Raw genomic sequence first — 27,123 nt, forward strand, 5'->3', positions numbered from 1 at the left:
ATCTAGTAAATTATGTGTTTCTGTTTAATATTTAGATCTTTGATAGATCTTAACTTTCGTTTAGGGTATGGTGATAGACATGGGTCTAGTTTTAGTCTTCAGCATGTGGAAAGCCAGTTTTTCCAACACCATTCTTTAAAGAGACTGTCTTTCTTGCAGTGAATATATTTGGCTCCTTTGTCAAAGATAAGGTGATTGAGTGTGTTTGGAGTTGCATCTGCATGTTCTTTTCTGTTCCACTGATCTTTAGGTCTATTTTTTGGTCAATACCATGTTGATTTTATCACAGTAGCTTTGTAGTATAAATTCAGGTCAGGGATTGTGATGCCCCCTGACTTGCCTTTGTTGCCCAGAATTGTTTTTGACATTCTAATCTGCTATGTTTCCATATGAATTATAGGAAAGTTTTCTTCAGTTCTGTGAGGTATACTAATGGTATTTTGATTAGAATTGCATTAAATTTATATAACGGTTTTGGAAGTATAGCCATTTTCATTATATTGGTTCTTCCTATCTATAAGCAAGGGATATCTTTCCATTTTCTGATATCTTCTTTGATCTCTTTTTTCAGAGTACTGTAGTTTTCAATGTATAGATCTTTTATTTCTTTTGTTAGATTACTCCTAAGTATTTCATTTTTTGTATGCTATTTTATTTTCATTTTTATTTTTTGGGGGGGTACCAGGAATCGAACATATGACCTCACAATTTCCATGCCACTGAGCTATATCCCTGGCCCTGTATGCTATTTTAAAGTGTGTGGTTTCCTTAATTTCTCTCTCTGTGGGTTTGCTGCTTGTGTACAGGAATGCTATTGACTTTTGCGTACTGACTTTGTATCCAGCTACACTACTGAATTGGGTTATTAAATCTACAAGTCTTTTGGTGGAGCTTTTGGGGTCTTCTATGTAGAGTATCATGTCATCTGCAAATAATGTAATTTCACTTCTTCCTTTCCAATTTGTATTCCTTTTATTTCTTTCTCTTGTCTAATTGCTTTAGCTAATGTTTCCAGAACTGTATTGAATAGGAATGATGACAGTGGGCATCCCTTGTCTTGCTCCTGATTTTAAAGTGAAAGCTTTCAGTTTTTGTCCATTTAGTATGATGCTGGCTGTTGGTTTGTCGCAGATGGCTTCGATCAGATTGAGGTAAAGACCCTCTACTGTAATTTTTTGTAGGGTTTTTTTTTTTTTATCATGAATGGGTGTTGGACATTGACAAATGCTTTTTCTGCATCTATTGAGATGATCCTGTGATTTTTATCTTTGGTTCTGTTAATATGGTATGTTACAGGTATAGATTTGCTTATATTAAACCACTCCTGCATCCCTGGGATGAATCCTACTTGGTCATGATGTATAATCTTCCTGATGATTTGCTCCATTCTATTTGCCAATATCTTACTGAGGATTTTTGTGTCTATGTTCATTAGGGATTGGCCTGTAGTTTTCTTTTTGGGGTGGATTTTTCTCAGGTTTTGGAATCAGGACAATGCTTGCTTCCAGAAATGATTTTGGAAGTAATGCTTCCTTTTCAATTTCCTGAAAGAGTTTTAGCATTAGTGGCATTGGTTCTTTAAATTTCTTGTAGAATCCAACGGGGAATCTGTCAGGCCTTGGGCTTTTCTTTGTTGGTAAATTTTTAATTAAATTTTGCAATTTCATTTGGATGGTATCAGGTTATTTAGAATTTTTATTTCTTCTTGATTTAAGTTTGGCATTTCAGCTGTGTCGAGGAATCTGTTCATTCTTCTGTGTTTTCCATCTGATTAGAATATAGATTCTCATAATAGGTATTGATGAGCTTCTGAATTTCTGTAGGACGTGTTGTGATTTCCCCCTTTTCTTTCCTAATTGCTTAAATTTGTGCTTTTCTTTCCTCTCTTTGAGGTTGGCTAATGATTTATCATTTTATTTATTCTTTCAAAAAACTAACTTTTTGATTCATTGATTCTTTGTATTGTTTTCTTTGTCTCAACTGCAATAATTTCTGGTCTTACCTTTATAATTTCCTCTTCATATGAGCCTCAGGTTTGATTTGTTTTTCTTTTCTAGAAGTTTGAGATTCAACATTAGGTTGTTTACTTGAGTTCATTGTGTTTTCCTGATGTAGGAGTTCTTTGCTATAAATTTCCCTCATAGGACTGTTTTCACTGCATCCTGTAAGTTTCAATATATTGTATCAGCATTATTGTTTAATTGTATATACCCCTTAATTTCATTTTTAATTTCCTCTGTGACTCATTCATTGCTCAGAAGTGTGTTGTTTAATTTCCATGCATTTTTGTAGTTTTTGTGATTTCTTCTGGCACTGATTTCCAGTTTTATTGCACTATGGTCAGATAGTATGTATGGGATGACTTCAGTTCCTCTACATTTATTTAAACATGCTTTGGGAGCTAATATGTGGTCTATTTTGGAGAACATTCCATGTGCAGCTAAGAAGAATGCATATTCTGATGTTTTGGGGTGAACACTCTGTAGACATCTGTCAACTGGCTTGGTTTAATTCTGATATTTTTTGCCAATTTTTTGTCTAGTTGATCTATCTATTTGTGAGTAGGGTATTACAGTCTCCCACTACAATTGTGTTAGTGCTTTTTTTTTTTTTAATGCGTGTTACTATTTGTTTTATGTAGTTTGGTGCACCAGTATTTGGTACATATATATTTATAATTGTTATCTCTTCTTGGAGTTTCCTTTAACAAGTATGTAGTAAAAAAAAAAAAAAAAAACAAGTATGTAGTGATCTTCCTTGTCTCCTTTGATCAGTTTTGGCTTAAAGTTTATATTGTCTGCAAGGGAATAGCTACCCCCACCTTTTTCTGGATTTCCTGTGGCATATAGGCTTGTTTTCCATCCTTTGACTTTTAGCCTATGAATTTCTTTTTGGATTAAATGTTTTTCTTGAATGTAGCATACTGTTGGATCTTGTTTCTTGATCCATTCTGCCAGTCTGTTTCTTTTGATTGGTAAGTTGAGACCATTTACATAGATGGTTATACGATATGTATTAATTTATCTTTTTCATGTTATTTTCCTGTTGTTGGTTCCCTTTCTTTCTCCTCTATTTAATTGCTTGCTCTGCTTGGTGTTTTTTTTCTGTTGGTTTTTGTATGTTTGTGGTCTTTATTATCCCTTTCAATATATCCTTCAGAGCATTCTGTAGAGCTGGTTTGGTGGCCATGAATTTCTTCAGTTGTTCAATTTCATGGAAGTATTGATTCTGAAAGAGTTTCATAGGGCACATCAATCTGGGTTGAAGATTGTATGCTTTTAGGGCTTGAAATACCTCACTCCAGGTACTCTTTGATTTGAGGGTTTGTGTTGAGAAGTCTGCTGTAATTCTGATGGGCTTCCCTTTATAGGTGATTTGTTTCTTTTCTCTAGCTGTTTTTAATATTTGGTTCTTGTACTAAATGTCTGGGTTGTTGATTATCATATGCCTTGGTGTCGATTTATTTTGATCATGGGTATCTGGGGTTCTATATGCTTCATTAATTTATATGTCAAGTTCTTTATCCATGTTTGGGAAGTTTTTTGCCATTATTTCTGTGAAGAGGTTTTTAATGGCTTTTGCACTGTCTCCAGCTTTCTCACTGAATCCAATCAGTCTCATGTTCTTCTTTGCTTCATCTTGTAGGTGTTGGATTGATTTTTCATGGTCTCTTGTTATTTTTAAGATATATTTTTTTCCTGGTTGCTAGTTATATTCCTGTCTTCTAGGTGTGATACTCTATCCTCATCTTTATTCAATTTGTTGTATATACTTTCAGTGAAGTTTTAATCCCCTGTATTTCTGTTTGAATCTTTATATTAATTCCATTTTTTGTCTATCTTGGGCATTGATGGTTTCCATCATTTTCCTAAGCTCTTCCACTTTTTAATCTGTGGCTCCTTAATGTCTTTTATTCTGATCATCATTTCTTTATACACCTTAGATATTATTTTTTTCTATGACCTCTTCCATTTGTTTTTCACTTCTTTTGCTATCATTTCAGAAAGTTGCAGCAGCTGGCTTCTGATTTCCTCTATGTCTTTGTGCTCTGGACTTGTCTTGGGTGGGCTGGGTGTCTGGGGTTGCAGTTTTCTTCTTCCTCTTGTTATTTTCTATCATGTATTTTTAAATTTTATTTTGTTTTCTGTGTTGATGCTTGTAGATTTTTTATATCAGATAGCTTTATCCCTGGTGTCAAAGTTTTCCCAGGAGATGTCTGTTCCCCAGGATGTCTTCTAGATGTAGGTGATTCTCTATGTCTATCCCAAGAACGCACCTTCCCAATGTACTGAGAATGTTGAGTTGCTATCTATTTGACTCATGGCCCATTCCTATTGCACTGGACTATCGTGATGGTTATGACCTCCACAGTCACAGTATTGTCATACAGGGGAGAAAAACTGATTATAATAGGTATGACATCCTGGCTAAAGTAGTACAGTGTAGTGGATTGACTGATGGTCAACTTATAAGCCCCAGCTGAACTGAGTAAGCATGGTGCTGGGTGTGGGAGGCCCACCTGGGATGTTGCCAGCAGCATAAGACGCAGAACTGGAGAAGGAGAGGCTAGGCTGTTGGAGCTGGTAGAAGCTGTAAGGAGCTGTTGGTTCTGTTGGAGGAGCTTATCATGCTGGCTTTCCTAATGAACTTGGCTGTTTTCATCCTTCCAGGAGCTCAGGACCTTGTTGGTACTGAGAATAGCTTTGGTTCACTTTGGGGGAGCTCTGGTCCTCACTCTGAGCATCGCTTCCTGGCTCTGGAGGGGAAGAAGGTGCACATTTCAGGCTCCTAAAGAAACTTGCTGCATTGGCTTCCTTGACGGGAACTCAGCCATCTTCATCACTGGAGGAGCTTGGGTCCTCACTGTTGCTGAGGATGGCTATAGCACCTTTCAAGGGAGCTCTGGTTCTTCTGAGTGTTGCTTCCTGGCTCCAGTGCAGATCCCGCAGCCTGCTAGCACAGATCCTTCATCCCGCTGGCACAAACTTCCTAGATTCCACCGCTGACCTTTGGGCCTTCGCAGCACAAAGCAGGCCTGCATGAGATACTGTTATGGGCTCTGGGCCTCCAGTTGGATTCTACATATTCAGCTAGATTCATGCAGTACACTTCTGTGGGATCCGGGCCCTTGGCTGGATTCCCTGGTCTTGGTGTGTGGACAGATTTCCTGCACTCTTTTGCATATCGTTCTTTGGGTGATTATTATAAATAATCATATAAAATATGTGTCCTGTATTATATTGTTCCCCTTGTAAAATATCCCCCAAACCAATACATACAGTTATGAAAAACAATAGACTCAAACACAGCCTGGGTACTGAAAAACTGTGGTAACTATTAGCCTGATATCATTACTGGAGGAGCAAGTTCTACAGTTATATAATATAACACAACTTATACCAGGAGCTTGTGTGCAACGTTTTTACCCTTAGTAGAGTGATTTTACCCAGTTGTGTTGGGGGGGGATTAAAAGGGATAGAGAGTAGGATGAAGAGGTGGATGAGGTTAAATATAAGGAGCAAGGTTGGAGGGCATAGGATGACCATCCAGTTTTGGGTAATTGTAGGACACAAGAGGGAAGGATTGGGAAGAGAAAGCCTAGGAATATTGAAGTGAACCAGACAAAGAAGAGACAATGTTCACTCACATAAAAGTATCATAAAAATCAAGCAAGATAGTTAATGAGAGGAAGAGGATGAGTAGAATAAAACAAAAGGAAAATTTAGAGATCTAAACTATGAACGAGAGAGAAAAGAAGGTGGAAAAGAGAAAGGACATAGAAAGGAATTGGAGCAAAATAATGCTGAAATCCCATAGGGAAAACATTAAACCCTGTAGCTCCATGTCTAGCACCTGTCATAGTGATGTGAGCTCAAAGAGTTTGAACAGCTCCACCCCTATGGCATTACTAGTCACAGCTCTCATGCCCTCTCTCTCGGGGAGGATCCACTTACTACTTGCAAGCTTCCTCAGCAGATAGTCTGTTTCTGGTTTCCTCAACTTCCTGGAATCTCCACTACATGTTTGGCTTCACTTTTATAGCTTTACACACTGCTCACTCAGGGCCACATTGCCTGGCCTCTCAGGCCTTCTTTTGAAATCTGGGTGGAATTCTTCCTAACTCTACAACTCTTGCATGCATGCCTATAAGAAAAACACCATAGGGGCTGGGGATTTAGCTCAGTGGCACAGAGCCTGCCTGGCAAGCACAAGGTCGTGAGTTTGATTCCCAGTACCAGAAAAAAACCAAAGAAAGAAAGAAAGAAAGAAAAAAAGAAAGAAAGAAAGAAAGAAAGAAAAGCACCATAAAGTCTGCTGCCAGCTTAACCAGTACCCAGGCCACCTTGAATCATGGCTGCAGAATCCTCCAAGTGCTTAGATGGCTGAGCAATGTGACTTGAGTCCCAGAGAATCAGTCCCCCTGGTCATCTTTTTGAGCAGGTTTTCTGGTGCTATTTTCTGAAAGCACAGTCTTTCACTTTTGCACCCTTGAACTTGCTAAGGGTGAGTACTTCTTGATTCTGCATATGCCCTCAAAGTATCTTTCCTATTATCCTAATGAAAAACTCTTGGCTTCTTTTTAAAGCTAATCTTTTCAGCAACCAAGTTCTCCTCAGCCAAAACTTTACAGTCCTCAACTTTACAGGATTTTCCCTTCTAGCCAAACTCAAAAAATTTTAAGTCATTTAGTTGTGCCATTTGTTCGGTTTTTTTTTTTTTGTTTTTTTTTTTTTTTTTTTTTCAGTGTAAACCTGGCTAAAAGCTGTCAGAAGTACTCATGCTACAGCCTGAACATTGAGCTGCCTTGAAATTTCCTCCAACAGATTAATTAGTCCATCACTCTTCCTCTCAGTCTCCCCTAGTTTCAGGACATGAGCAAATGTAGGCAAACTGTCTACAAGAGCATAAGAAAGATGGTATAACCATCTTTAACCTTAACCTCTTGCACCTGGCCTTTACTGTTTGCATTTTGATCAACATTCTGGTCTTCTGAGCTCATACCAGAATTTCCTATCATGATTGACTTATAGTATTCTAGGACTTCTCTAGCCAGGATCTCTAAACCTATCCAAATTTATTCTGTGTACCAGTTGCACAAGCTTCCTGGTCAGGTAGTCACAGCAATGACTCTATTTCTTTGGTACCAAAATATGCCTTAGCTACTTTCTTATTGCTGGGACTCAATATCTGACACCAACAAATTAAAGGAAGAGAGACTAATTTGGGCTCACTTGTACAGTCCCTGGTCAACTGGCTCCAAGGCAGGACAGCATGATAGAGGGTTATGGCGGATGAAAACTGCTCACATCATAGCAGCTAATAGGCAGAGAAAGAAAATGGATCTGAAGAGAGAGGTATACCCTTCCAGGTCACGACCCCAATGACCTGCATCTTCCACTCAGTCCCTCCTTCTAACATCATATTTAGCTATAGTGGTCCCAACATTCAATCACCCTTTAAAAGCCCTACCTATAAGCTCATGAGGCTTTGTAGGATACAACTAGATATAAACCATAAGGAGTTGTCCTCAAACTCAGGGGATGTGTCAATTATTTACTACTGCATAACAAATTATTCTAGAACTTAGTGGTACAAAAGAACAATAGGCATTATTATTATTTCTTATATTCTCTTTTGGTAAATTTTAGAGCAGCTTCACTGTAGTTGGGCTTGGAGTCTGTCTCTCCTGAGGCTGTGGTAAGTTGAATCCTTGACAGAGGGTGAAAAGTCTGCTTCCAAAGACTCACTTACTTGTGGGAAAGTTAGTTCTGGCTGCACACAGTTCCTCCCCTTATGTGGTCTCTGCAGGGCTGTTGAGGGTCTTTTCCCCTGCAGAAGTCATCCAAGAGAGGTAAGGACAGAGCTGCACTGGTTTTAGGACTAATACTCAAAGTCACACACTGTCACTTCCATAGAATTCTGTTGCTTACTCACAGCAGTGTGAGAGGACATTATACAGGGATGTGGCCCTGGGAGACAAGGACCATCAGTGACATCTTGGATGCTGACTACCAGGAGGGAAGTAAAGCAGGAATTCTCTCAATTCATTTGGCATCCACTCCAACTATGAAAGTAGAAAAACAAGGTAAATTCTATAGAGGTAAGGATTTTTTTTTTCTGGGTATTTACTGTTTCATATTTTGGACATTATCAACCCCCCCAATAGAATCTTAATAAATGTTTTTGTAATAAAAAAGAAAAAGCTTTTAAAACATTTAAAAAAGTATCTCTGTGAGGGGGCTGAGGATTTAGCTCACAGCAGCACAGTGCCTGCCTGGCAAGCGCGAGGTCATGAGTTTGATTCCCAGTACTGGAAAACAAAACAAAACAAAACAAAAGTATCTCTGTGAAACAGTAGAAATACTGGTTCATTTTCAGCTTCAAGAAAGGCAGACAAATGCCTTTGAAATGTGGTACCCAGTGCCTTGTTGTATTATAGATACAAAAACATTGAAAAAAATAAAACCCAATAAGTCCCCTCAAAATAAGTTTAAATTCATCAGCTTGAAGCATGATTTCATCAGGGAGGTAATGTAACATAGCAAGTAGACTCAGAAGAACTGAGATTTTTGTCTAGGTTCTACCACCAATGAGCTTCAGTCTCCCTATTTATAAAATTAGAGATTTGGATTAAATTACATCAAGGACATGTCTAGCAGGAACATTCGGATATCATTTATTTGACTTCAGCTTGAAATTCAACATATACCTAAAACTAGTCTTACAAGAAACTGTTTCTGGGAGTGGGGCCATAGCTCAGTGATAGCTTCCTTAGCTACCACGTATGTGGCTCGGGTTTGATCATCACTGTTCATTCTCCATTCGTATTCAATGCCCCCAGTCCTTGGCAACCACTAGTCTGCTTTCTGTCGCTATAGATTTGTCTATTCTGAACATTTCCTATAAATAGAATTATGCAAAATGCAATCTTTTGTGTTTGGCCTGTGTGATATTATAATAGAATTAGAAATATATATTTTTGTCTCTGCCTCCAATTCCTGGAATCTCTGCAGCAATAAGAGTGTCTCTTATACACTAATGAGATGACCAGTATCTAGGGTTGGATATTCGGGCAGGGGGACTGTGGGAATCTAGCCTATTACATTTGATATTTGAGGGGAGCATTAAAGTAGGATGTGCTAAATCCCATCAGAAGAAATCCATACCAGCTTTGGGGGAATCAGAGCCTCACATGTTTAATGTGGCCGCTCGTCCCTGTGAAGTGAGCAGATGTGGGGAGCTGCAGCAGAGCAGAGATGAACTGAATAGAGCGTGCTCTTCCTGTACCCTCTGAGGCATGAATAACAGTAAAAGCTGTCTAGTTAGCCAGCAAAAGAAGCAGACGGCTGATGGCTGTGTGTCAGATTTTCCTCTTTTAGGCCCTGCACATAGCTGGCCAGTGCGACTGATGGTGGTAGCCTTGGGAGCTCCCAAAGGGCAGAGACTGGACTGGGCTTCAGTTATTCCCTAGACGATGTGAGCTCTTGGAGGGAAACAGGAAAACCAAAACAGAAGCTATTGCACTGGCTTGGGTGGCCATGTCACACTTCCTCAGACCAGAGAACACAGTGGATAGCCCACCCTGTCCAGTGGGTAGAGAGATACCGCCTCAGAGAAATACTTGGACAGAAAATTAGAATGAACAGGCAGTTTAAACATCAGCTTTCTGAAACAGAGGATGGAAGTTAAAGCCCTGGGGGCGCTGTCTTGCCAGCCCACATGAGCGGGCTCATGCAGTGTTCCTACTGGAGGTTTTCTTTTTTCCCTAGAGGATCTGGGAAGGAGACAGCGGTAGGCAAGGATACTGGTCACAGCCAGATAATTTCTGCCAAGGGAGAAATACGCTGGTACAACAACAGTACTTCTCCACCTTTCTTCTCCATATCCCTCAACCTGCACCTTCCTGATGCTGTGATCACAGGATCCAGGCTGCAACTCTTAAGTGCTGCGAGCAGTGATGAGTCCTAAGAGAGAAACTGTAATTATGTTTTCAAATCGTGTTATTCAGCTTCCCATTGCGTAACAAGAAACACCCAAGAAAATCAACTTGAGAAAAAAAATGTATTTTGGCTCAAAGTTTCAGAAGTTTCAGTCCATGGTCACGTGACTCTGGCGTCTCTGGGCCTGTGGTGAGCTAGAAAACTGTGCCAGTACAGCATGGTAGAGGAATGCTACTTGCTTCAGGACAGCCAGGAGGCAGACAGAGCAAAGGAGCTGAGGGGCTGGGGACAATTTATACCCTTCCGATAAACTGGGTGTGGTGACACACACCTGTAATCTCGACACTTGGGAGGCTGAGGCAGGAGGATTGCTGTGAATTTGAGGCCAGCCTGCCCAAATAGTGAGTTCAAGGCCAGCCTGAGCTAATATATATATATATATATATATATATATATATATATATATATATATATATATGCCCCCAGCAAAATACGTCTTCCAACCAGACCTCACCTCCTAACACCACCAGTTGGCACCATCAGCTGGGGACCACAATGACCCACTGGGGCACATTCCAGATACAAACCTAAGGGTCGGGTGGGGCAGGCTGGGTCTTCGCCCCATCTCACAACACTTAGTCTAATAGCTCTACTTCCTGTCCTGCACCTTATCTTAGCTGAAGGGAGTGGTCTGAAAGAGAGGCACTTGCTGGTCTACCACGTGTTGCTGCCTACCATCTAGACCAGCATATGGGCAAACCTAATGTCCCTTCCAAAGATGGAAATGTTTGGGTATAAATAGAAAAAGGAATAGTAGCTGAGAGACTGTGAATACATGGGTTAAGTAATAAGAGAAATTCTGTATTACATGAACACTTTGAAAGGGGCTCAGAGAAAGAGATAACATTGTCTCTCAGCTCAGTTATACCGAATACCTGAAAGAATGGACATTCCTGTTTGCAGAGGCTTTTAGAGATTGAACGGGGGCCTGCAGATCTGAGTGCCGTCACCTGCAGGGACAGTTCATGCAATGCGATAATGGGCCAAACTAATTATTAACGGCTGAAAGGGATTCTAGGAATGTGCCCATATCTTCTGAAGTGTATTGTTTTGCTCGAGGAGGTCCAGATGCTGGAGACCAGGCAATGTCCTGTGATATCATGATATAATAAGAAATACGTATACTATCTGGCTTTTGCTACTGGTTTCTGGCACTCACCTCCTGAAACCCTTCAAACGTCTGGACTGATAAATGTGTCTTTTGTATGACCAGGCATGATGGTGCGTGGCTGTAATTCCTGTACTTGGGAGGGAGGGGCATGAGGATGGCTGCAAGTTTGAGGCCAGCCTGAGCTACATAGTGAGACACTGTCTCAAAGCAAACAACCAAACAAATGAAAGTGTCTTTTGCGTTGCTAATGACATGCTTGATAGCTGGGGGCTCCTGGATAGCCTCTTTTATTATTGAATTATAAGAGTTCTTTATAGGGGCTGGGGATTTAGCTCAGCGGCAAAAGCGCCTGCCTGGCAAGGGCAAGGTCATGAGTTCGGTTCCCGGTACCGGAGAAAAACCAAAAAAAAAAAAAAAAAAAAAAGAGTTCTTTATATATTTTAGATACAAGCCTCTTATTGGATATATATGATTTGCAAAATTTTCTATGGGCTATCTTTTCACTTTCTTTTTCCTTTTTTTTTTTTTTTTCCTGGCAGTACTGATGATTAGAACCAGGGTCTTGTGCCTGCTAGGCAAGTCCTCTATAATGAACTATATCCCCAGCATTTTTTTTTTTTTTTAAATTTTTGAGACAGGATCTAAATAGTCCAGGTTGACTTTGAACTTGTGATCCTCTTGCCTCGGTCTCCCAGGTAGCAGGGATCACAAGTGTGCACAATCACACCTGACTGTCTTTTCATTTTCTTGATGATGTTCTTTGAAGCACCAAGCTTTTCACTTTGGTGATGTCCAATTTATCCTTTTTTTTCTGCAATGCTGAGGAATCAAAACCAAAGCTCTCATACCTGCTAATAAGCAAGCACTCTATAACTGAGCTACATTCCCAGCCTCAGTTGTTGTTGTTGTTTGTTTGTTTTTGAGACAGGGTCTTGCTATGGAGACAGGCTGATCTTGAACTCACTATGTAGGCCAAGCTGGCCTTTAACTCCAAGCAATCCTCCTGCCTCAGCCTCCCAAGTAGTGGGATTACAGTTGTGCACCACCACGCCCAGCTCCAGCCCCAATTTATGTTTTTTTTTCTTTTGTTGCTTGTGCTTTTGGAGTCATACTCTAAGGCTGTTTTTGTTCAGGTTTGATTTGGGGGTTTTTGCTTATTTTTGTGGAGCTGAGGACTGAACCCAGGGCCTGTCACTGCTACGTACAGTCTCTTCCACAGAGCTACATCCCCAGTCTCTGGGGCTGTTTCAAAAGCTTTTTTCCCTTAGCTTCTTGGTCAGGGTTGGAAAAATAGCTCTGATTTTCCTTTTCTGCCTCCAAATTACTTAGGACAGTAGAAGCTAATATTTACTGAGTGTGTACTAAGTGCCAGGCTCTTCTTAAGAATTCACACAGCCCAGATGCACAGTCCAGGATCTTGGGGCCGGTGGAGGGTGGCCCAGCTGACCTGACTCAGGACCCATGTTCACAGCGCTGCTCTTGCTTGCCTCATCTTGATATTTGCTTCATTTTCGCCAGAGGAAAATGGTGCATCTGCTGTTGGTGTTCTTTGTTCCCTGCCCAGCCCTGAGGTGAGTCCCCCGCCCCCACTTCCTAGGACTGCCAGAATCGACAGACTCCAACACACACAAGGGCTTGTCCAAAAAGGCAAAACAACACCCTCCTTCATGACACATGGGCCTTAATAATTATCCCATTTATCCTCAAGTGTGCAATTTTTTAAATTTTTGCAAGAAATTCTTATATGTTACCTGGAAAAATTCAAGCCACAGAATTTGAAGAGAAAAAATATTCTTTAAATTATGTTCCATTGTTGAGTTATATAGCATTCTAATAATGAAATATTAGGCATAGTTAGAGCCTCTCTTTGGCCCTCACTTCCCCCTAACTGTGCCGAGCTGTCCTTTGGTTGAGACAGTCTAGGCTTGGCGTCCAGGGGTGGCCTGGCACTCCTGGGAAGTGGATTTCACTCTGGGGCTTGCCTTGGAACTTGCAATAAAGCTCCCAGGTTTAAAATAGTTCAAATGTCAATTCAATCAAGCAATCTTGTGGGGCAGTAGACGACAAAACCAAGGCAGAGCAGCTTCTCAGCTCCTCCTTGGGCTTTGAGTATATTGTTTTGAAGGGAACTTTTTTCTTTAAATAAATGAGATTAGAATTTCCCAGCAGGAGCCCAAAACCAACCCCATTCCACTTCCATCGGACTTTATCCAACTACCTGTCAAATCCATTTGAATCTATTTTAGAAATGGCTCTCCGCCTCCCTCTCCTGTTCCATCCTTCCTGCCACTATACCAGTTCAGATCCTTATCATATCGTAGAGGGCACAACTGGTCACATTTCTGTCTTTTTGCCCCTCTTAATGAATTGATTATCTCTTCATCATTGTCTTTCCCAGGAGACTAGAAGATCCAAACGCCAGAGGCCAAAAAGAATTAATTCCCCCAGAACCTAGCAGAGAAGCTAATATCTTAAAGGCATTTAATTAGAGCTGGGTGTGGTGGCACACGCCTGTAATCTCAGCTCTTTAAGAGGATGAAGTAGGAGATTACAAGTCTGAAACCAGCCTGGACAACTTGGTGAGTTAGCAACTCTTGTCTCAAAATAAAAAATAAAAAGTACTAGGGATGTGGCTCAGTGAGAAGACCCGGAGTCAATCCCCAGTGCTAAAACACCAAAAACAAACATTTTTTAGTGCTTTTAATTGGCACTAAGGCATTTAATTAGCGCTTGTAGAAGAAATATTCAGTGCCACACTTTTCCCACACTGCTTACAAATCCTTACGAGAAAGACCTTGTAATACAAACAAGTGTATTTCACATAACCCAGGTGTGCCAGAAGCCCTTCCTGTCCCATTATGTGGATGGGCCTTGCTAGTGCTTCAGGTGAGATTAGGGCAAAGTAGGGACCTTGTTTCCCACCATAAGGGGGCACCTGCTGGCCTGTGCAGGGGTGGAAAGCTGTAATACTCAACGTAAGGGTCATGACCAACACATCTATAGCAAAGACAGGTTAGCAAGAGAAAATTATTATGAGTTTATTTAATAAAGTTTTACGTGACGTGAGAGATTGAAGAAATGGAGACCTAGGAAAATGATATTTGTATGCTTACATTAGATGAAGAATGGATGGCTATGTAGCAGTGTCATTGTGTAAAAAGGGTATAGCCCAATGGTGACAACTTAAAGGGATAGGAGCAGGCCTGTCTGCGCGGACTCTTCACCGCCTGTCTGCATAGTGCCCCTTCCTCTGGGTCCAGGCCCTGCCGCCTCTCACCTGAGGGTCTTCGGGAGAGAAGAGAGAGCAGAGGGGAACATTTCGGGGCTCATGGCTCCCTTTGAGGGAGAGGAGTTCTAGTTTCTGTGACTCACCATGGGGAAGCGAAGTTCCGGCTTCTATGACTTGCTTGGAGGGAGACAGAGGGCTGCACACGGGGATGGAGAAGGTCAGAAACGCCGTGCTTCTCCTCCTTCCCATCGCTCAGCTCAAAGCATCAGCGTATCAGAGACCCACACTCCAGGATACGGAGTGAGCCCAACGCCTGGAAGCTCCTCTTCATCTTAGCTATGGAGGAGAATCTGGCCTGTGCCCCTCTCCCATCCATCTCCCTCCCAAGTGATCAGATATTAGTTTTCTGAACACACCCGCACCCATTTCTGCAAGTTCAAATACTCCCCGAACACTGATAAAAGAGGAACCGAATTTTTTCCCCAGAAAATTTAGGTAAGCATTACAATATCAGTCGCAAGAAGAGGATCAGCAGTTATCAGCCGCTCTGAGTACTGTGTTCCTTATTGTCGCAGGGGGAAAGGAGGAGCTAGAGTGGACAGGACCGAGGCTCGGAGCTTAGACCTCCAGGAGGGAACGCCGACAGCTGCTTCCTTGCTCTCCGTCTTCCTCTGCAGGCCTCTGCTGCCTCCCCTTAGGTCCTCCCTCACAGGCCACTCACTGGTGTCCCCAAACCTCTGCCACAGCAATCTGCTCCATGCTGCACCAACCCCTGCAAGAGAAAGTGGTCTGGGTTGTGGGCTTCTCTTAGTGTTAAAGGAAGGAAGATTGTATTACTGACTTAGGCTTCTGCTGGATGTTGAAGGAAAGTTTCCTCTGCCCAGCCTCAGGTACTCTGAGGCGGGAAGCCTGTAGGCTGGTCCTGGAGTGGAATCCCTCTAAATTCTCCTCACTCTGGGGCTGTGCAGGCTCATGACTAGGCCAAGTTTTCTTCTGAATTACCTAAGAATAAATGTCTCCCCAGGGCTACCATCACTCTTCTTCCAAAACAATGTGGACCAGTAGCAAAGGAGCAAAGTAATTGTGAGGTTATTAATGTATTCTTCATCTAATCTTATTATTAAAATTCTGACATTATTGTGATAAAGGCGTTTTTGTTTTATTCCTGGGTCTATTTCATGGCGAAGCTCCCTCATTAGTTGAGAATGTTTACTTCCTACCATCTCTTCCCAGATGGAAAGCTTATCCAGCCAGAGCAACATTAGAAATTCACAAGGTTACACATGGAATTAACAAGATAGCCCCAGTATGCTGGTGCATGCCTGCAATTCCAGCACCCTGGAGGCTGAGACAGGGAGATTGCTGCAAATTCAAGGCCTGCCTATGTTATATAGTGAGACCCTGTTTCCAAAAAACAAAACAAGGGGCTGGGGATTTAGCTCAGTGGCACAGCACCTGCCTGGCAAGCGCAAGGTCCTGAGTTCAGTTCCCGGTACCGGAAACAACCCCCCCAAAAAACAAACAAAAACAAAAACAAGAAACAAAACAAAACAAATTTAACAAGTTAATTGTAAACACTATGTTTACAAATTTGGGGCCTTGATCTATAAAGTGTCCTTTAAAAAATGATGTCTTTAATTTCAAAGGAAAGTGTAAATTCCTTTTTTGTTGTTGTTTTTCTTTCGGTACCAGGAATCAAGCTCACGACCTTGCGCTTGCCAGGCAGGCGCTGTACCGCTGAGCTAAATCCCCAGCCCCAGAAAGAGTAAATTCCTAATGGCCACATGTCTTTTTGCCTAGAGACCTCTTCTAGCTCATGCTCCAAAAGATGATAGGAACCAATCTAAGATTTCCAGCAAATTCTTAGAGTTCAGTGTAGTTCAGTGACTGCTTACTAGATATCTGCTGTGTGTAGTATTGAGTGATGAAGATGCAAAATTCTCATGGTTTTTACGACTTGCCTTTGAGAAATAACAAGCCAGAACAACTGCTGACACAAAAAGTATTATTTCCTTTATCATGTCAAATTAACAGCAAAGGAAGAAAATATTATACCAAACTGACTTATCCCCCACACTCTATATCCTACTGAGGATTCTCATGAGATAGGCCACTGGGGTTCAGAAGTTTAGGGAAAACATTTCTAATTCCTTCTGTTCTTTCCTTTGAAGTGACTTCACTTGACAGTGACAAAGAAATCTGTTCAAGCAAAAGTAACATTCAAAAGAAAAAAAAAGGATTTAAAAAATAATTCAATCTCAAGCATATTTCAACTGGAATTATGAGTGAAAAATAGCGCGAAAAAATGTATCCGAGGCATAGCTGGAGAAAAATGTAACTTTTTCTTAAACTGCTTCATATGAGAGAAATCACTTATGGGAATCTAAAAGGAAACAGTTTCTGAGGGAGGAACTCGGCTATGTTACTAGTGGGTCTTCAGAAATACCCTAATTTTCCACTCATCTTTGTTTTAAAAAATCATCAACCTCCATTGGAAACTTCCAGGCATAGGCAAATTACCAAACATATTATAAATTTTCAGGTGCATTTGTCCTTCTACCTTCAATTTAATATAAGATTCTATACGAAATTTGCATCAGCACAACAAACAAGTGCTTCAGAAGTAAGCCACTCTGAATGATTTGCCCACTGTCATTGAATGAAAATACCAATTGGCTGGGTTTGGTTTTGATTTTACACCTCAAGAAATGATGTCACCTGCTACTTTTTGATCAAAACATGAATCTAGTTGGTGGCTTTGATTCCTTTTCCTCACCATCTATGTGTCCTGTTGACTTCACCACTAAGTCAGAATCCAAGTGTCCATTTCTTTCCATCTCCATTGCTGCGGTCTAGATCCAGGCCTTTAGCATCTTGCACAAGAACTACTGCTCTATTCTACTAAAATCCATTCTCTGTCCACTCTGGCTCCCTAAACTCCATCCTTCTTATACCTTCCAGATTCATCTTTGAGAGCTGAATTTGTTCATTTTACTCCTCACTCTTGAAATCTTCCAGTATCTCCCATCACACTAAAATAAAATGCAAACTTCCTGCCATAGTCCATAAGGCTCCAGGTGATCTGGTCTATTTCTTTGATCTTACACACTTTATTCTCACCAACTACTCCTAGTTACAGCAAAACACGATGTTCCTTTAATCCAAAATCAACCTTGTCCTCAACTCAGCAGCTACGCGTTGTGGCTTAGGTAAGTGTGTTCCAAAGGCCCGTGTGTTGAATGCTTGGTCTCCAGCCTTGATGCTAGTGCCAAGCAGAGGAAAGTTTAGAAGTGACAGCTACTGGGGACATCATTGGGGTGTGCCCTTTAAGGGTGTACAGGGACCCTAGCTCTTTCTTTTTCTTCTTTCACTTCCTAGATGCTAGATACAAGCATCTTGCTTGTGCACCTTCTTCCTGCCATGAAGTACCATCTAATTTCAGGCCCAATGGGACTGACTGACCATGAACTGAAGACTCCAAAACTGTAAGCCAAGATCAATCTTTCTTCTTTCTAAGTTGATTATCTCAGGTATTTTGTTGCAATCATAGAAAGTTGACTAACTGCTGTTTCTTCCTCCTGGAACTCTTTTCTCTAGATTATTTTCATTACCCTTTCTGCCCAACATGTGGCCCATGGACAAAACAACAAGCATCATCTGGATCCTTATTAGAAATGCAGAATCTCAGGCCAGAACCTTCACCTACTGAATTATAATCTACATGTTAATGTGACCCATGGGTGACTGGTATGCAAACATTAAGTCTCAACGCAATTGCTACCTCCTTAGAAAGACTTAGCTGACCCCAAACTAAATTAGCTTCCCAAACCATTTCCTTTTACACCACTTATTTGATTATTCTCTTGGAAATTAACTTTAGACAAAAACATCTTATTTACTAATTCACACGGTTACTGCTTTTTTTCTCCTTTACAATGTAAGCTCTTTGAACATAGGGACCATATTTCTGTTCTCCACTACTTTTTACCACGTAAACTCTCTTATCAGTAAATACTTGATGCTAAGTGAATACTCTATTATATATTTAATCTTAATGATCAAAGAGAGGGGAGAATAAAACAAGTTTATGATTTCTGTTTAACCTGGCTTTTTCTAACAAAATTATCAGCTAGAAACATTGTTAGGCATATTAGTAGTTGTCTTAGCACAAATCACTTGCTGAATCCTCATCATGCTGTAGGAGAAAGGAAAGAAAGAAGCTAGCCTCTGAACATGAAATACCGTGAACGGCACTGCAAATACAGCACTGCAGAGGCAAGTAAAATAAGACCCCAGGAGGCTCCCAAACATGGACTGAATCATGCTAGCTTCTTACCTTCAAGAGCCTGCACAGGACTGAAGATTGGAGTTTTACATTTCCTGCTGTAGTCCATGAAATATATCACCTAAGAAAGAAGAATATGTTAATAACATCCAATTAAGAAAACCACAATATAGTGTACAAACCTGCAATCATAGCTATCAGGGAGGCTGAGACAGTAGGATGTCAAGTTTGAGGCCAGCCAGGGCAACTCAGTGAGACCCTATCTCAAAAAAGGATGGAGTCCAGTCCAAAGGTCCTGGGCTCAATCCCCAATACCATTTTTTTTAAGGGTGAGGGTTGAAAATGTAGCTCAGTGGTAGAGCACTTGCCTAGCATATGCAGGGCTTGGTGTTCAATCCCCAGTACCGCCAAGAAAGAGGAGGGGGGGATTAAAGGAGGGAGGACAAGAAAAGACAATTTATCACGTGACATCTTACTTTCCTCACTCATCAGCTAGCCAGAGGGAAGGTGTCGGTAGAATGTGCATCTATTAAACTGGTCAAGTACAAGCAGTTGAATTAGATTTGTAGAGCATTTCCATTGTTCTGGTAGGAACAGAATCCATATGTATGTGTGAGCTAGCAAATAAAAAAAGGTGTAGTTTTACTAACTTTCCTTACAAGTCTGTGCTTTTATATTTACCTTTAAAATGGACCCAATGCAATATAGACATGGATAAAATGTATGATAATTCTTAAATTTTTAATTTTTCTTTACTTAGACTGATAATGACATCAAGTGGGAAATTTAAAAAAAAACACTTTCACAATTCAAGCGAAAGAATACAACTTCGTATTTTGAAAAAGGGCTCCTTTAACTTGCTTGTAGCTAGTCAGTAAGCTGTCTCAAAGGGTTTTTTGTTTTTGTTTTTATTCTGTGGATTGAACCCTTGGGATCTTCTTGCAGAGCTACATCCCCAGCCTTTTAAAAATGTGTTTAAATTTTGACACAAGGCCTCTCTAACTCACTGAATTGCCCAGGCTGGGCTTAACTTCGCTGTCCTCCTGCCTCAGCCTCCCAGAGTGCTGGGATTACAGTAGATGCCACCAACTCAGCCTTGAAAGAGCTTTTCTTAAAGAGCTCTAAACTTCTTCTCCACCCCCAAATCATCAAAGCACCTTTCAGATGTACCCAGTTCAGCACTTTCTCCAGTCAGGCATCATTTCCCTTTAACATTAAGACTGAATCATTAACTAAACGTTCCAGGCCTGGAACAGCAGCACCAAGCCTGAGTGGAGATTGTTCTCCCTGGCTGCAGACCAGGAGCCAGGTTAGACCTGCGGTTTCAAAGTTTAACTTTACACCAACAGTACAGTGCCTCAGGGGCAGGGTCCATAAAGAAAAGACCTGACACCTTTACCTATGAGTGTCCTGATGGTTTTGGATCATTAAAGGCCTTCAGGTTTGGGCCTCCCTGGGGAAACAGCAGAGAATAAATGCTTTCATTTCCTCTTGCCCCCAGGGCGAAACCAGGTGGCTAAGTGGAACTACTTACACATCTTAAGGGACACAGAAGTGGTTAGGGAGACCTTTGGGGGGTGCGGGGCGGGCTGCCTGCTAGAAACCCTGGGTAGTAAAGTCAAAAGCTCCTTTTGGATTGAACCCAGAGCCTTTGCACTGAGTTTCACACCCAGCCCTTTTTAAAGCAAATTCAAAAGAGAATCTCACTAAATTGCTCAGTTGCCCAGGTTGGCTGGGGTCTTGGGATCCTCCTGTCTCAGCCTCCTAGAGTGCTGAGATTACAGGCATTAGCCACTATGCCAGACTGGACACCTCCTTTTTGTCGGCAGTGTGACCTTGGATTGGTCATCTCCTTGTTCATCTCCTCACCTGTAAATTAGGGCAGCAATATTTGCCTGCTTGCATAAGGAGTTGTTGTGAAAATAAAATGAAATCTGTTTTTTACGGGAAAGAACTTTTTAACAGTAAAAGCATGCCCAGTGTTACAATGTAACTAAAGATGAAGCATGGCGGAGAACATTTTCTTTTCTTTTCTTTCCTTTCCTTTCCTTTCCTTTCTTTTCTTTTCTTTTCTTTTTTCTTTTCTTTTTTCTGAGACAGGGCCTAGCTATGCAGTTCAGGCTGGACTTGAGCTCACTTTGTAGCCCAGGCTGGTCTCAAACTCGCAATGGTCCTCCTGCCTCAGCCTCCTTCCCGAGTACTGGGATTACAGGAGTACGCCACCACGACCCATTGGAAAACATTTTCAAAGTAATGTGTTCAGCTATTTAGCAGAGCTAAGCACCACCCATAAGCCAGGTTCTGTTATAGATGACAAAGAAAAATCAATGAACAAAAACAGATTAGCTGCACTTATGTACAGTTTAGTTTGCGAGCCAAGGATAAGAACTATATGTAGAAAATGAGAGCGGGGTTGCAGTTTATAATAGGATGGTGTGTCAGATTGCTATAATTATGGCCCCCAATAAATCACACTCCTATGTTCACAACCCCCTGCAGCAGGAGCCCTTGAAGCTTCCACTTTTCACTTTGGAAACATTCGTGACCTGTGTGAGGGAGCCAGGACTAGACTGCAGTCTGAGGTACCTGGAAAGAGAGCGACTGCTGACCGCGGCATTGAGGCCCCAGGAGAGACAGTGACACATTCTTACACACTCTAGTGTCAGCTCTACTGATTTACCACAGTGCCTAGCACATGGCCATGAACCCAGCTGGATCACAGAACTGTGAGAAATAATGTTGGTTTTAAGAAAAAGCCAAAGACTCCTATCTGAGAAGGTGATTTTTTCTTTCATGGACTGAACTCAGCACCTTGCACGGAAGCTACATCCCCACCTTTATTTTTTTTAATCTTTTTGAGATAGGGTCTCACTATGAAGTTCAGACTGGCCTTGAGCTCCCTTTATATCCCAGGCTGGTCTCAAACTTGCAACAATCCTCCTGCCTCAGCCTCCCTCCCATATGCCTGTACTGGTATTACACGCATATGCCATCACCCCCAGCTCTCACTCTTTTTGTATTCTGGGACAGGATCTCACTAAGCTGTCCAGGCTGGGCTCAAACCTCACAGAAGGCTAGGCTTACAGATAGAGGTTATCACACCTGGCTGAGAAGGGACACTTAAATAACAGTTGAAGGAAATTGTTCCAGATTTAATAATTGTGTTTCTCCTCAAATTCCTATGTGGAAGCTCTAACTCAGTGTAGCTGTATTTGGAGATGAAGCCTCAAATTAAGAGGAGGAAGTAATCAAGGTTAAATGAGGTGTTAAGAATGGGGCTTGATATAAACGCTGTCTTTATAAGAAGAGAGCCTAGAGCACCTCTGCACCCTTCTCTCAAAGCACACACTGAAGAAGGACATGTGGGACAAGGCAAGGAGGTGGCGGACTGCAGTGAGGACGGGAGCCTCGCTAGACACTGACGGCCAGAACCTTGATCTTGAACTTCCAGCTGCCAGAACAGTGAGGACATAGACTTCTGAGTTGAAGCTGCCCACCCCTTGGCATTTCATCACAGCTGGGGCTGAGGCCGACTAACACAGAAACCAGAAACCGTAGCAGGGAGAGCACGCCAGGCAGAAGCGTGGGCTGGTGCGAAGACCAGGATGTGCAGGCGGGAGTAGAGGAGGGAGGAACGGCTCAGAGAAGTCGGACGTGTGCACATCAGCGGCCACTTAAGTAAAGACTTTGCCCGTGACTCTGAGTGAAAAGGAACGTTGGCACACAGATCTGCTGGGTGGACTGACATGTTTTCAAAGGACAGACATTTCCGTGACATTTGGCTTTTGTGTAATGATAAACACATGTGACTTGTAATCAGGAAAAAAGGCATCAGAACACATAGAAGGCTATGGAAGAATAAGCAAACAAGTACAATCTGTGACCCTTAATTCCAACTTCCGGGGTGCAGAGAAAAGCAGGGAGACAATGAGAGAAATAAAAGGCCAGGGGGACAGATTGAAGCTGATTAGGAGTACCAGCCCCATGCTCCTGTGGTCCCCCAGAGTCTGTGAGAACACTGCTAGTGTCCTGTTCTCTGCATTGGGCTCCACCCTTTATTCCCCCTCTGTGGGGTGGTGTCTGGCAAGATTTAGGAACGCCGAGCAGAGAGTGGGCCAGAACTGGAGACAAAGCATGGATCAAATGCTTCCTTGCTGGGAATCAAATGCCTCTGATTTACTGCAGCACTCAGCATATTGCTCGGCTTAGTTGGGGACAGAAGCTCAATGACTTTTTTTCTTTTTTTTTTTTTTTTTTTTTTTGTTTTTTTTTTTTTTTTTTTTTTGGTTTTTCTCCGGTACCGGGAACCGAACTCACGACCTTGCGCTTGCCAGGCAGGCGCTTTTGCCGCTGAGCTAAATCCCCAGCCCCAATGACTTTTTTTCTAAGACAGGGTCTCACTCTGTAGTCCAGGCTGGCCTCGAACTTGCGGTGACCTCCAGCCTCAGCCTGCTGAGTGCTCGAATCATGGGCACGGGCCACCATGCTCAGCTTCAATGACTATTTCTTGAAGGAAAGGCTGAAGTGACCTGACCACTGTCATTAAATTATTCTGCCTACCACTCTCCCCATTATTAAGCTGTTTCTTTGTTGGTAAAACTGAATTCTAAAGAGGAAGTGAGGGGCTGCTACTTTGTAGAAACAAGCAGCAAAATCAGCTTTTTATAAGACCTGCGTATTTCATAGTCTGTTCACTTTTTAGAATGCAGCAAATTGAGCTGAAACTTCAATTAAGGTTGAGATCACCTATTTTGTCAGATAACCCTTTACACACTATCGTTTCTGTCAACGTGCAGATTGGGATTTGCAGAGCTGAAAAGGCAGTGGAAAGGTGGTAGGAGCTGTGTTATCTTGTAGAAATGCTGTTTACTGTCTTCCCCTTGTCTGGTTGGCAAGTAGATGAAGAAAGATGAGCAATGCAAACCCATCTAAAGTACAAGAACCTTCGCTATACCCAGTGGATGCATTTCCTAAACAGTACACAGTCTTTTTTTTTCCTGAGTTACAGAGGAGCTCACCCTGAATAGAAGGAAAACTTCTGCAAAGGATCATTCTTGTCATCATTTGTTCTGCGAACTTGGAGTTGTTGGATCTAGTATTTTCCAATAGGACACACAGGTTGAAAGGAACTGTTCAAAGGAAGTAAATCGGGGGCTGGGGATTTAGCTCAGCGGCAAAAGCGCCTGCCTGGCAAGCGCAAGGTCATGAGTTTGGTTCCCGGTACCGGAGAAAAACCAAAAAAAAAAAAACAAAAAAACAAAGGAAGTCAATCACCAACTTTGTGATCATAGAGATGACTTCTTCAATCTTTGGGGAGCGGTGGTAGTGGGGATCAAACTCAGGACTTTTACATGCTAGGCGAGCATTCCACCACTGAACTACATTGCTCTCATCCTCTTGAATAGATTACCTGAATACTTTTGGTCCCCAGAACTAGTTTCATTATAAGTCTCAAGTTAGCTAAAAAGAAACACAAAATATTAGCCAAGTGTGGTGGCTGCCTTGAGTTCAAGGCCAGCCTGGGCTACACAGTGAGTTTAAGGCCAGCGTGAACTGCACAGTGAGATCCTGTCCCAAGGGGAAAAGAAGAAACAAAATACTGGAAAGCCAAGCAACAAATTCTTTACTCCTCTATAGCTAAGCAGGCAAACATGCTTTGTTGTGCATTCAATAACTCAGCCCAAGTTAGAGTTCCTTGCTGTTCTTTAGAAATCTGTCTTTGGGCCTTTTGCCAGATGGATCATCCATTGGGTCCGACCCAAGTTTAGAGAACTACTTAGAAACAGTCATAACCAACCAAAGAGAGGTTCTTAGCATTAAAATGTCTGATTACCCTGACTTGCTAAACAAAATAAACAACTTAGTAAATGCATGGAGAGTTTGTGAGACATTAAGTCACTAATCACTTGTCCTTGCTGTCTTCTCGAAGGAGAGAAGGTACGGTAAGATTCTTGGGGCAATGTGCATTTCCTTAACTCCACTACAATCTTACGCTTCAATAGCCTTGTTTTCTAGTTGTTGGGGTTTTTTTTGTTTTGTTTTTAACATATATTGCAAATGTTTCAGAAACATGATTAGTGAAAACCATTTAAGTGTATTAAGCACTCACTCTGCAGGCGTGGTCCTAAGGGGCTCCCTCAAGTGTTAACCCATACAGCTATGCTGCCAGGGAAGTTAAAGCACACAGATGTTGAGTGTCTTGGCTTCCAGGAGGAGGTTCCAGTAGCTTAAACCCTGAGCACCGAACTCTGCCCCTTCTCAATTCCAATGACAAAGAGCAGGTGGCTAGGACTACTGGCAGAAAGCTCTGTGTATTCACAGGAAGTGAAGACCTAGGCCACGAAAATTAATTGAACTTCATACAAGCAGGAGGACTGTAGCAAAAGAATTCAGTATGAGGAGGGTTAATTTAGTACCTCTAGTAATGTTCTCCAAAACAACTGCAAGACTTTCCAGTGTACTGCAATTGGACACACATGTTATTTGCTTTATCTTTAGCTCTGGCTGGGTGGAAGAACTGAGGCCACACTTAGTATGTGTCATTGGGCTAATTTTATTCTGTAAATAATAGAATAACTGTTTATAATATTTTAAAACATTCCCACCCCTCTCCTGGCTTCCTCTACGTTCCTTTTTATTCCTCCCTCAGCTGCCTTTCTTGGTCACCACTGACTCTAATTTTAGTCCTGGTAAATGAGGAGATTCTCTTGTTCATATTGACTATATGTGAGTTTTATGATCTCTTTTTTTTTGTTTATTTTCTGGTACCAGGAATCGAACTCACAACCTCACGCTTGCCAGGCAGGCGCTGTGCCACTGAGCTAAATCCCCAGGCCCTGAGTTTCATGGTTTTGTAAAAAGATTTACTCTCTTTGACCCGGGGACTGAAGACACAAAATTGTCTCAAATGACAATGCATGGTCTAGTTAAATTTACTTCCTCACACTGAGCTCATAGGTAGTAGAACAAATCACAGTGAGTACAGTGAAAGGAAAAGCCAAACAAACAAACCGACAAACGCTTTGAGATGCAAACCTAGAGAGGTACTTTGGCCCAGCAGGAGTGAGAGTTAGTTTTCTCAACATTCTTCCTTTTCTGTCTGCTCTAACCATTGGCTTCCTTCGCACAGACCACAAATACCTGATTTCTTGTCCTACCCCAGATGGTGAGTACAGTGACTGGGCCAGCCACAGGAAAAGAGGTAGCAATGGCAAACCCAGGCCCGGTGAAAATCAAGGTAAGGACGGTGCAGGCGCCCAGTGCTGCCTGGGGGGATAACAGCCTGAGAATCTGTGTTTGAAATGCCAGGCTGGAAAGAAAAGTCACACCTGCCTGGAGGGCCCAGCAAATGTTAGGGTTTTCCTGCACCCACCTTTCTGGATCTGTTGAATGTCACTCCTCTCCACCACGCTGACTCTGCACCAAATAGCTGAGACAGAGCTTTCCCATTTCTGAGTGACCATGAGGAAAGATGCTCATGCCTTTAACATTTAGCGAGGGAAAATAATTACATTTCCTTGGGTGAACTGCCCTTTCACGACTGTCAACAGCCTAACAGAGGAAACAAGTTGTAACGCTAAGGACAGATGCTGAGACAGATCAAAAACTTCTCTCTAATGCTAAAGAATGAAGGAAAATCCTGGCCTGGGGCATATTTATGTAACCAGATGTCAACACTGATTTCAAAATATCTTTTGGAATTGCTGACAAAACACCAGTCATCTGCTGTGTAGTCTGGTGGGACAGCAAAAACTGTCTGACTTACCAGTGTCCCTCTCTCTTGCTAGAAGGCTGACTGTGGACACACGGCCTGTTTCTTCCCCTGTGAAGTGGGGACAACCCACATCTCTCTGGTCTGCAGTGATGACTCAAGTGCCCATCTTGCAGAGTCAAGCACTGCACTATTATATTGTTCTGGTCACTTCCTGATGCCTTCCTCTACCTTTAGAAATGGAAATCTGATAGCATATAATTGCAAAGAATGGTTGTTGCTTAGAATTGCTAAGTGGAAGGTGTGGGCTTGAATGTGTCAGTTCAGATGAATAGGCCATCTTTAACTGAACTTCCTGCCTAGTGTGATGATAGATTAATAGCAAACTGTTATTATGCACAGTTTATCTCCATTGGCAGGCACTGTACCGACATAATCTTCACAATATTCCAGGGAGGAGATCAGTGATGTAATCACCATCGTCAGAAAGATGAAGGGTTATCATTAGAATGGTGACCAGATGTTTCCACTACGACAAAAGCCAGAGTGAGTAGGCCTAAGCTGCAGGCAAGATCTGGGTTAAATCTTTGGAGAGATGCATCTTGAAGAGATTCCTATCCAGTGTCTCATTTCAAAGTGCTGAATAATGTGGCTACCAATAGCTTTTTGATGGCAAATTGAAAAGATATTTTACACTGTGTACACTGCGTGGCTTAACATCCACGTGTTTGCTTTGAGCAGGTCTCTTCTGTAACTACTCTAGTCAGTTTTCATACTGTGTACCAC

The 27,123-nt window shown here is 41.9% G+C and overlaps 1 long non-coding RNA gene across 1 annotated transcript; it reads right to left on the reverse strand.

Annotated features, from left to right (window-relative positions):
• Positions 1-13,845: 13,845 nt before the first annotated feature.
• LOC106148541 lies at positions 13,846-26,452 on the reverse strand. The gene is made up of 3 exons (XR_001234087.1): positions 25,999-26,452; positions 18,678-18,747; positions 13,846-15,113 (listed from the first exon to the last, which is right to left on the reverse strand). It is a non-coding gene; the product is annotated as an uncharacterized LOC106148541 (long non-coding RNA).
• Between the last annotated feature and the right edge of the window lie 671 nt (positions 26,453-27,123).

Source organism: Chinchilla lanigera, unplaced genomic scaffold (genome assembly GCF_000276665.1).
Source record: "Chinchilla lanigera isolate Chin_1 unplaced genomic scaffold, ChiLan1.0 scaffold00022, whole genome shotgun sequence".
Taxonomy (NCBI): Eukaryota; Metazoa; Chordata; class Mammalia; order Rodentia; family Chinchillidae; genus Chinchilla; species Chinchilla lanigera.